Raw genomic sequence first — 12693 nt, 5'->3', positions numbered from 1 at the left:
TATTTTTGTTAAATATATACAAATACTTTTAAAAAAAATATACTTATCCAATTTACATAATGATCACACGAATATAAGAAATAACTTCTTTTTCTAGAAAAAAAATTCCCTCCTTTATATCGAACGCACCCTAAAAAAAGTATTTTTTGAGATCAAAAATTATTTTTCTAAAATGTATTTTTACGATTTAGCTAAACACTAGAATGTATGTTTTGAAAAATATTTTTTTATTCACCAATCAAGCACTATAAAAAATTTTATTGGAAAATATTTTTCATCCACCAACCAAACATAGGAAAATAAGTAAGAAATCAACTTGTTTTCCAAGAAAACATTTTCCTTCATACCAAACACACCCTATGTGTATAATAAATCTTGTAATTTTAAATGTATTATGTGTAGGATTTTGGAAGTTGGAACTTAGGAGTTACTAAAGATAAAAACAAATAACAATTTTAAATCAACTTGGGAGTAAATGTTTTTGATGTTAATAGATTATGTACGTAGCAAAATTAGTTTTTACTTAGGGGGTTGAAAATGAACAAAGTAGGCCACCCTAGTTTAATCAAGATTAAAGCATAATTACAAGTAGAATCCAATACATTAGTTGTTCCTCAATCATATTCTTTCTAGTTCTCCTTTGGTACCTTCTAGTTTCCCATCATAATTATAGAACCATATTGTAAAATTTTAAAATGACTTTGGACCAATAAGTAATCATTTCTTAGTCAAAAACATCAATTAAAGATGATTACATAAATCTTTATATGGCCCCTCAATTAGAGCTCTCTTCTTCCATTATGTTCCCTCAGTTTAACAATGGTTACTACATGTATCCAATTTTATCCTTGTTAAACTGTAGTAGAATCAGGATTTTTATTAAGGGGTTTAAAAATGTACACACAAGTTAATCGAAATGGGTTCAATATCTACTATATATACATAAACAATAATGTTAACCATATATAAATAGTGTAATTTTTCGCCGAAAGAAATTCAGATAAACCCCTCATTGTATGCTAACTCCGTTCCTGGTTGAATATTAAGAGATTTGGTCCATAATTTGCTACTAATAGATTAGTGAGCGCACTCATAGAGCTAATTACACCTTGTAGTATAATTCCATAATTAGAACCAGGGTCTTTAATTTTCACTGTATAATAATAATTACGTCTCAGTCCTTAACAAGTTAGGGCCAGTTACATAAATATTCATCACTATCCATACAAAATATAGTATGATAGATTCAAAAATATGCAAGTTATCCATGCACGTACATTGACTAAGTTGGATCTTGACACACTCTCCCTCCATCCATTTTATTTGTCATTGTTTTACTTTTCGAGGTCAATCTGCATGAACTTTGATCAATATTTTAATATGTATAATGTAAAATTTAGGTAATCAAAAACTATAGAAGAAATGTTATAAGTTGTAATTCTTCTCATATTAATATGATAAAAAAATATATCTTAAAATATTAGCTAAAATTTATACAGGTTGAGCTTAGACCTTTATATCACATAACATTACAGAATTTCAAGTTACCAATAATAACCAGCTAATTAGTTAGTATATAGTTTTTGGATAAATTAAAGCCATAATAAAATTGAAACCCCAACAATAGGATCATCAATGGCTACATGAAAAATGCACTGTTTTTGTCACTTTCTTCTCAGTTAATTTTCAAGAAATCAAGCAAGTACAACTCCACTTAGTATACTTATAATACTACTCACTCCGTTTAAAAAAAAATGACCTACTTTCCTCTTTAGTCCTCTTAAAAAAGAATGATCCGTTTATTTTTTTGGCAATAGTTTAATTTCAACTTTTCACATGTCATATTCAGGAACACAAGATTAAAGGGTATTTTGGTACATTTGACACTATTTTAATTTAAGGCCACAGGATTAAAAAGTCTTCTTTATTTTTTTTAAAATTTTATGTTAAATCAAAGTAGGTCGTTCTGTTTTAAACGGAGGGATTAGTATATAGTTGATCTGTGAAAACACCTGACAAGTCATTGGTTTCTTTTTCTTGTCAATTCTATGATACCTTTAGCTCCACTCATGCATGCATTCACTTTTTTCTCTCTCTTTCTTCTTAAGATTAGCACAAGCCACAAGCTAGTCAATCAATTACAAACATATATACTCCAAATACCCCCCACCCCACCCCCGACCCACCCACCACACATGTACATTCTTCAAATATATAGTTCTTTGTATTTTATTTCATGATGATATTCTTTTGATCATGATCAACTTACTTTTACTTCGATTATTTATGAAATATTGGTTATCTTTCATCAGCATAGACCAACCAAATACATGTTGTTTTAATTAGGTTTGAAGGATAATGTATAGTATTCCCAAAAAAAATATGAAAAATAAGTACATATTTTCTGATGTTGATCAATAAGTAAGTACAAAACGAATTCTCAAAATCACTTGCATGTAAAATAGAAAAATACATTGGAGCGTGGTGGTGGTTGGGGGTGGGGGGTATGGGGTATGGGTCGGGGTTGGAGGCGTTGAAAGAGTGCAAACGAGGTAATGAGATTGAAATATATCTCTTATGAAACTTATTTTTTCTATTCACGCTAGAAAGATCATTTTCCTCTGCAAATATTGTTCAATTAAATATGAGAAAATTAAAAAATATGATTTATTTTCTCTTGCTCCTTTGTATGTAGGAAGGTCTTGAAGGGAAAGGCAGTCAAAGAAACTAAGTGGAGCTAATATAATTGACCATAATCTTATTAAATATTTGCACTTAGTGGTGGGTGGTACCCAAATGAGTAGGAAATAATTGTTATTTTCTTCTAGTTGGCTCTTTGTATGAGAGGGGAATAGAGCAAGTTATTTTTAGTACTTTATAGGCAATTTCACATGATTCTTTGCTTTGGACTTGTCTATTAAAGTAGAAGTAACACATTGTAAAAAGCATCCAAAATAGCTGACAACCTTAGCCCTACATTTGTCCCCCTTCACTTCACAATTACTTATTCAACTTTAAATTGTTTAGGGTTCGGTGTTTGTACTGGAGTCCCGACTAATCTGGATCACGCACTGCAGGATCTATTTTAGAAATGACTCTCCCAATGAGATTTTCTTCATACCCAAAACTCGAACTCGAGACAACTAATGAAGTAATCCCACCACTACACCACAACCCATATCGATTGTTTAGGCACTTTGATATATCTAGACAAATTGTCATGATCTACATGTATCACTTCTATTTACTTGACAATGTAGCTAGCAGTGGCGGAGCCATCTTGTGATTAGGGATTCATCCGAATCCCCTTCGATAGAAAATTATACTATTTTTATATAGTGAATTTTTTTTTTTATGTATATATAATTGATGTTGAACTGTGTCTATGTTTTTTTATTTTAAACCCCCTTATTAAAAATTTTGATTCCACCACTGATAGCTAGGAGAACCCGTAGCTACTTAAAAAATGTAAATTTTCATGAATATTTAATTCTCAAAAATGGATTTAAATCATTACTTTTTCATCAGTTTTATTCCTCAACTATCCACTATTCCTTTTACTTAAAAGTATCACGCTCTTTGTATTGAAACACACCCTAATCTTGTGTTAGACAAATATTTGTTCTCAAATGAAAACATGTGCATGTAGGTTAAAAAAAAATTCAAAATTAGGAGTAGGGGAAGCGATTACAACGTAGAGAACTGGACTCTCATCAACAAGGTGAAAAATTAGGTAGCCAATTTGAACTAACTCTGCTACTAAAGTTTCCCACATGTAGATCAACTCAACATCGATTGATGTGTGTTTTAATACAAATGGAGTGATAGTTGGGGTAAAATTCCCATAAATGTGATAGATTGGGATAATTGAGATATGAAACTCGAAAAATAAGTGATATTCATTCTGTTCTATTTAGACCCATCATAGATAGAGAGTCTTAAAAGATATTCATCATAGTTAAACTATGAGATAAGCATTCAGTACCTCCTCTCTTCCTCGCCCCTCTCGGAATTATGGTCAAAGTTACTACGACGCACTCCAATTTCGCAGGGGTCCTATTACCTCCTGAACTCAATTTTAGCATATTTTTGTCACCCTTTCATACTGACATGATACCTTTATTACATAAAATGGGGCACATGTCAAAGGAGCCACATCAGCTAAAAATGTGTCGCGTCAGCTTAAAAGGTTGACAAAAATACGCTAAAATTTGTTCAGGAGGGTAATAGGACTCCCGTGATGGTGGATTGTGTCGTAGCAAATTTGATCATAATTCTGGGGTACTACTATTGTTACATTTATTAATTACTTTTCCTCAATTTGAATTTTTAACTCACTATACTTTAGAAAACTCGCATAAATAATATAATAAAATTCAACCAAGTGAAAGCCAAAACCTTCTTGGTGAGAATAAGAATCTAATTTAGAGGAGAATTTTTGCCATATGGAATTGCTTCTTTGAATAAAAGTTGGTATTTATTCTCATTACTTTGAATCTTTTTCACACACACACACAAAAAAAAAATTGCCTTCTAATAAAGTTTGGATGCTTCCAACTAAACCATTAGTTCTCACTCCTTTATTAGTGCTTCCTTTTGCAATCTAAATTCCTACTCCCACCAAATAAAGTAGATAGAAGAACATTTAGTTATTGTCTAGACTTCCACAGGCCTACACACACACACACACTCATTGTCTACAAAAATTCTCACTATTTCTCTATCAAATAAGTTATACACTTCATTAAATCCATTCATGTACACTCATGTGTCAATCTTGTCGATGTATGACAAAGTTCAATTGAGTTTAAGTAAATCTCGATAAGGCAGGGCAGCCTCAGTTCTGAGTCTAGGCAAATCCCTGCACACACTTTGTCTTAAAAAATTCTCTCTGTTTTTTTATCTATCAAATAAGTTATACACTTCATTAAATCCATTTATGTCCACTCATGTGTCAACCTTGTCGATATAGGCCAAAGTTCAACTGAGTTTAGGCAAATCCCGGCAGGATAGGGCAGCCTCGCAGTCTTGAGTTTAGGCAAATCCATGCGTTGAGGGTAAATATCAGCGAGGACACTGAGTTCATATAAGAGAGGATGTATGTGATTCTTGAGCTTAAGATAAGAAGTTCCACATCAGTAAAAACACAGGAGAGGTATTGGATATATATATAAGTAAGTGTGTCTTACTACACTGTAGTGACGCATTTTAAAGTCGTACAGATCTAGGCTCAAAGCTAATAATATCACGAGTTGTTAGGCAGTTACATTTCGTTTCACCAACATATGTGTCAGATAACTCTAGAGACAATGAATTATAATTGTCCTACAATAATTTTCTATCAAGATAGATCATGTCCCTTGATATATAGGACCCCCTAAAAGAGCCTTTTTATGATGCCTCATGACTTCTAAGTGCTATACACTTTTCCATAATTCTAGTACATCAACTTTCATTCAAGAAAATATGTTGTGCTTTTTCCCTTCTCCCATTATTCTCTTTGGCTTTTTTTTGATTGTACAATCACTAAAATTGTATATTGCCCTATATATAATATATTGAAGGCCCCAATAGCCAAAATATTCCACTTCACACATGTCACGTTGATGTTACTAAAGTTGCATGTACCACCTAATCTTTTTTAATAATTTGATTTTAACTTTTCATTAGAAACAATAATAGAGAAGAAAGTGGAGGAATTAATTTATAACTTATTTGATTAAGCTTTTAAAAACTGTTTATTTTATAAAATGTTTTTTTGTTACACATGAAATGATCTCTGAATTGATCAGAAGATTCTTTCCGTTGGCAAGGATTTGTTTTTCAAAAAAAGAAAATCTAAAGAGTGTCATTTTGCGTTTGTTAAATAATTTGAAAAACATTTTTACCATTATCAGAACACTAATTTGTCTTTGGTTAAAGTTTCAAAAGTATTTTTGAGAAAAAATAACTTTTGTCAACTTCTGATAAAATTCGAAATCACTTATTTTCTCCATAACTTAGTCAATAATTTTTCAAAAGCTTGGCCAATCAAATTAAAAGATGTATTACTATAAGGTAGAAGGAATAAAAAACAGACAAACAACATTTGAAACAAAATCTAACCATTGGATCCATACATTAATCATCACAAATAATACCATCTAATCAATTTGTTAAGGAGATAATATCCTGTCATCCAACACGATAATCTTCTAAACACAATTATGGTAAACGTGAGGCAATCATTGAAGCAATAATAATATAAAGCAACTAGTTATTTGCTTAAATCTCCATTTGTAAAATTGTCACAGCAAAAAAATGGAATTAATTATGTGCAAACAACATAAATCTTACAGAAAATTTCGATGTTTTGCATAAGTATTGAAAATTCCAATTTTGGGTCCGTTGAGATACATAATTAGCTACCGATACATCCAACGAAGATATATTTTTCCGCTGTAAAGATACATAATTAGCTTCCGATATATTTTTTTCAGTTTTGAGTTTGTCGAGACACATAATACATCCAACGAAGATATATTTTTTTCTTTGTAAAGACACACAATTAGCTTTCGATATAATTTTTTGATTTTTGGTCTGTCGAGATATACATAATTAGTGCCCGATACATTTTTTTCGATTTTGGATCTATTGAGATACATAATTAGCTTCCGATACATCCAACGAATATACATAATTAGTTGAAATTTTGATAATTACTTTATAAGGGTGAAAATTTGTATAAATATGATAAGTTAATGTGTATTTTTATGTTATTTTTCCATTAATTATTATCTTCAAATTTCTTGTTGAGTGACGGAAGAGAATTGTTCGGACGGTAAGCACTCCTCATTTCCAATTTTGATGGTTGTGAATTCGAACCACAAACGGTGGGAGCTCCTAGTCCTAGGGAGGGGCAAAAAAAAAATATTTTTCGTTATTAATTTGTCGTTAATTTGCTCGATGGTAGCTAAAAAAAATTGTGATAATTCATCATTAAATAGAATTAGCAACAGTGTACCCCCCTTGATCAATATATGTTTGATTAATTATCTCATGATTTTAAGGCTATAACATTATTATCCAGAATTTAAGGTGACTAGTTGTGCTTATTCAAGAATTATTGTTAAATATTATTATTAATCCTACTGAAAATTGGATAGAATTAGTGTAATAGAAACGATTTGATGCTTTACATATCCCCCAAAATGAGGGTGTCTTTTAGTTTAATTTGAGTAAGAAATAATCATAACATGAACAAAATCTAATCCAAGGAAAAATATGGTTCAGAATTAAATTGTAAATAAATCATTTAATACATGTTATTGGTTAAAGATGACAGGTATCCCATAAAATTAATTGAGGTATGCATAAATTGTTGAATATTAAACAGAAAAACTGCCAGAAAAAATGATGGAAAATCAGAGAACTCATACTTTATTGATGCAAATAGCCTGTATATATAGGCTTACAAACGTATAAGCAAATCATTGCTTACTAGTAGGGCTCAACTTACTCCTAACTAACAGACCTGCAATTTGACTGAATCAAAAACACTAAAAAATAGCTAACAACTTCAAAGCTTATCTAAACAAGTTATTAATAAGCTAAAACATAAAGAAAATATGGAGATAAACAAATAACCATGTCTTTCATATTCTGGTGTTGATATCTTCAATACTCCTCCTCAACACCAGCTTCTTCTTTATTCACCCCGCCAACCTGATGATAAAATCTTTCAAACTTATTGCCACTCAAGCCTTTTGTAAATAAATCTGCAGCTTGTTCTTTCGTTCTAACGTGCTTCAACTCAATTTCCTCTTACAAGACTTTCTCTCAGATAAAATGGTAATGCACATCCACATGATTAGTTCTAGCATGAAAAACTGGATTCTCTGCCAAACGTATTGCTAATAATTTATCACAATACAGAGGAATTGGATACACCACTTGTTGATGCAACTCCTTTAACAGTTGCATAAGTCAACTGCTTTCTTGAGCTGACATCGCTATTGCTCAGTACTCTACTTCAGTGGTTGAGAAAGACACTATTGGTTGTCTTTTGCTACACCAAGAAATTGCTCCTGACCCAAGCATGAAAACATAACCGGTAGTTGAGCGTCGAGTATCATGGTCACCTACATAGTCAGCATCACAGTAACCAACTAGTTTACAATCTTCACCTCTTTTGTACATAATACCATAGCCTAGCGTATTTTTCACATATCTCAAAATTCGACGAACTGTTTCCAAGTGAGGTTTCTTCGGATGTTGCATGTACCGACTCATTATACCAACTGCAATAGAGATGTTTGATCTTGTTAAAGCTAAGTAAATAAAACTTTCTACCAACTGTCGGTACATTGTAGCATCTTTTAAATCTTTTCTTCATGAGCACATGTTTTAGAGTTTGGCTCTATTAGCGTCGAGATTGGCTTACACTTAAGCATTCCGAACTTCTTTAGGAAATCTCTGGAATACTGTTGCTGATGGAGAAATATTCCTTCTTGAGAGTAACTGACCTCTATACTAAGAAAATTCTTGAGCTGTCCAAGTTCTTTCATTTGGAAACGAACTGACAAGTTTTCCTTAGTTCGATAAAATTCTTATTCATAGTCTCCTATGATGATTAAATCATCCACATATACTAGTACAGTAACTATTTTCTCTTCTTTAGCTTTGACGAACAAGCTAGCATCTGCACTAGTTACCAAATACTCACAATGAGTAAGAAATTCAGCAATCTTACCATACCAGGCTCTCAGTGCTTGTTTTAATCCATAAAGCACATTCCGTAGCTTACACACATACTCAGGGTAATCTTGATTTTGAAAGCCAATTGGTTGATCCATGTAGATATCCCGATCCAGCCCCCATGCAAAAATGCATTCTTCACGTCCATTTGCCACAAATTTTAATTTTTACAACCTGTAAGTGCTAATAGGACTCGTACAGTTGTAAGCTTTGCAACTAGACTAAAAGTTTCATCATAGTCTAGTCTATATTGTTGAGAAAATCCATGAGCCACCAAATGAGCCTTATGTCTTTCGATTGACCCATCTGCTCGACGTTTTATCTTGAAGACCCACTTGCAAGATATCGGTTTCACATCACTTGATTTTGGTACAAGCTCCCAAGTCTGATTCTGTTTTAGCGCTGTAATTTCTTCTTTCATAGCTTTACTCCACTTCTGATCCTGAGATGCTTCTTCAAACATCTCAGGCTCATTTGCACCTTCTTCCTTCACTATTGCAGCATTGGCATACTTTAGATTTGGCTTTCTGATTCTTGTTGATTTTCTGAGCTGAGTTGGTGTTTCCACTCTACTAGGTTTAGCTTGCTTACATGGGTGTTGATACACACCAGTTTGCCAGGGACATTGGGCTACACCTTCTTCGACATTGTCTTCGTCATCTGCATCGTTTGCTTCTCCTAAACCTAATTAGATTTGAGAAGATTGCTCCACATCATTAAGAATATCTGAATCTGGAAGTACTTCCTTTTCTGATGACCACCATGAATAAGATTCATCGAACACCACATTTTGGAATGTGTAACACTTTTCGATTGTCAGATCACAACATCGCCATCCTTTTCTTTGACTGCCATATCCTACAAAAATACATCTGACAACCTTTTTTTCCATTTTGCTACGTAAATGATCAGGTATAAATACATTGCAAACACATCCAAAAACTCAAAAATAACTAACTAAAGGTTTCATATTCCATAGTTTTTCGAAAGGTGAAATAAAACATAACCTTTGTTGAGGAATCCTGTTGATCACAAATGTCGTCGTCCTCATTGCTTCTGCCTAAAAATGTCCTGGTACGTTCTTCGCATGAAGCATGCTTCAATAATTTTCTGTTAGGTGCCTGTTCTTCCTTTCTGCTATGTCATTCTGTTGTAGAGTGCTAGCGCATGTGAACTGATGACGTATTCGGCTTTCTTGAAGGAAATCACAGACCTTGTCTGAGGTATACTCTCCCCCATTATCACTGCGTAGACAAAAAATTCTTTTGCCAACTTTCGCTTCTGCTACCTTCTTAAATTCTTTAAACTTTGAAAAAGTTTCAGATTTTTCTTTTACAAAATAAATCCAGACATACCTTAAGAAGTTATCAATAAAAGTCACCATGTACTTCATCCCACCTATGGAAACTATATTGAGAAGAAACTACTGTATTATCAATGTGAGTTATTGGTAACTTTGAGTTGTTCGTCGTTATGACTACCCTGTTGCCCTTATACTCTGACAGGTGTTGCAGCTTTTCTTTGTCACCTATCATATGATTTGAGTATCCCGAGTCGACAATCCAATCCTTCTCGTAATCAATTGTCTTTGTCAATGTAACGAGAGCTAATTCTTCTTCTTCTACAACAAAGAATGCACTTGCATCCCACTCTTATTCACTATTTGATGTAGCAGCATTGCTCTCAACAATCTTTTTCTTTGACCAGCAATCTTTCGCCATATGACCTCTTTTTCCACAAGTGTAACACTTTCCTTGAAAATTCTTACCATCGTCTTGATTCTGTGAAGCTCCTCCTGCACGAACACTCTCTACGCCTTGATGACTTCTTGCCTTATCATTATTTTTCTGAGATATACCAGTGGTATGTTGTTTGGAATTCTACCTGCCTCGATTAGCATAGAGTGACTCTTGTTTCTTCTTCAACGAGACTCCTCCCATTTGCTTAGCTAAGGCTTTTTGACCAGCTAATAAATTTTTGAATTCTACCAGCGACGATTGAACTTGCCATCCTTGTATAGCAGCAATGAAGCTCCTAAATTCTGGCTTCAAGCCATGAATGATGATGTGCTTCATCCTAGTATCAACAATAGGAGCCTCCGGATCCAACTCAGAAATCTCCCGGCGTAGCGACTTTACTTTATGAAAGTACTGTGAGATCGTCATCTCGCGTTGTGACACTGACAGCAACTCAGACTCTAAGAGTTGGAGCTTTGTATCGCTCTTCTTGGAGCACAGTTTGGCGAACGTATCCCAAGCTTCCTGTGGAGTTTTAGCATCACGTATATGCTCTAGTACATCTTCTTCGATTGTGGTCTTCAAGGCGAACATTGCTTTACCCACTTTAATTATCCATTTCCGTAAGATACCATTCGTGTCTTCAGATTCTAGAGACCTAACCTCGTTTTCGTTTACTACTTCCCACAAGTCTTGGCCTTGTAAGTACGACATCATGCATGTAGACCAAGAATTGTAGTTTTGGTTGTTGAGTTTCTTGATTCCACCAACTACTTGAAGATCGCCCATTCTAATAGCACCTAGAAGAGTCTGGCTTTGATACCAGAATGTTGAATATTAAACAGAAAAAACTGACAGAAAAATTGATGGAAAATCAGAGAACTCATACTTTATTGATACAAATAGCTTGTATATATAGGCTTACAAACGTATAAGCAAGTCATTGCTTACTACTAGGACTTAACTTACTCCTAACTAATAGACCTGCAATTTGACTGAATCAAAAACACTAAAATATAGCTAACAACTTCAAAGCTTATCTAAACAAATTATTAATGAGTTAAGACATAAAGAAAATATGGAGATAAACAAATAACCACGTTTTTCATATTTTGGTGTTGATATCTTCAATATAAATTAGCCTGAAAATCACGATTATAAAAAAAAATCACAAGTTAAAATTAAGCACCTTTAATTTGTTCTTGATTGTAATTTCTTCAATGTTCAAACTTTATATTATGGGAAATCTTGTTTCACCTAGAGCTCCTAGAATGACATTGCTTTTAATAAGAATAAGAATTTTTCATAAGATAAAGTTTAATTACTTATAACATGAGTGCATTCAAAAATTGTAGAAGATTGTGCCTGGCCTAGCAAATGACAACATATTAAGTCTAACATAGAGAATTTATTCCCATTCAATATTTATATCAAGTTGATAATAATATAATAACATAACATGTGTTTTAATTCTAACAATATGGTTCAACCTTAATTTTTCTAGATCCCAATATAGAATGAGCTTAGTGTATCAGGCTGACAATTTTACTTCAAATCCATCATGATTTTAAATCAAAAGTCATTGAGTCTAAATAATTGAGGAAGTTCATATACACACATTATTTATCCAAAATAAGCTATGTTGCTCGATCTCTCCGAAAATACATATGTATTGCAGAAAATAGCAACATGAATGCAGTAATTTTTTTAAATAAAAAAAATCCTAGCAACATAAGTGATTTGTTAAACTTACGGTTGAAAACTTTCGATGGTGTAGAATATTTCTCACTGAATTTGTTAATTTGTTGTAATAGGTACACCAACACGTGAAAGGGTGAGAAATCAAGTACCTAACAAATGAACAAATTAAAGTATTTGGCATCATCTTTTGATCAACCTTTGTGAATTTGAGGACCCATCTCGATCAACAACCATATCTCATCCCCAGATTTTCACCAACCTAAGATTCAGTCAAAATATATATATATATACATATAAATACATGTATATGCATATAAGGACGGACGAGTAAAGATTGGCCGAGGGACCCTTGGGTCAAAGGAAATAGATGGTAGTTGCATGTATGGTGTGTCATGCGTGAGAGAGAGTAACCCAGGGACACTTGGGTCTAAGGGAATAGATTGTAGTTGGGTGCAAATACGTGATGAGTAGGAATGTATGATGTGTCATGCGTGAGAGAGAGTGGCCCAGGGACTCTTGG

Source organism: Capsicum annuum, chromosome 11, assembly GCF_002878395.1.
Source record: "Capsicum annuum cultivar UCD-10X-F1 chromosome 11, UCD10Xv1.1, whole genome shotgun sequence".
Classification (NCBI taxonomy): domain Eukaryota; kingdom Viridiplantae; phylum Streptophyta; class Magnoliopsida; order Solanales; family Solanaceae; genus Capsicum; species Capsicum annuum.
The sequence above is the reverse complement of the archived record's forward strand: the minus strand, read 5'-3'. Positions refer to the sequence as shown.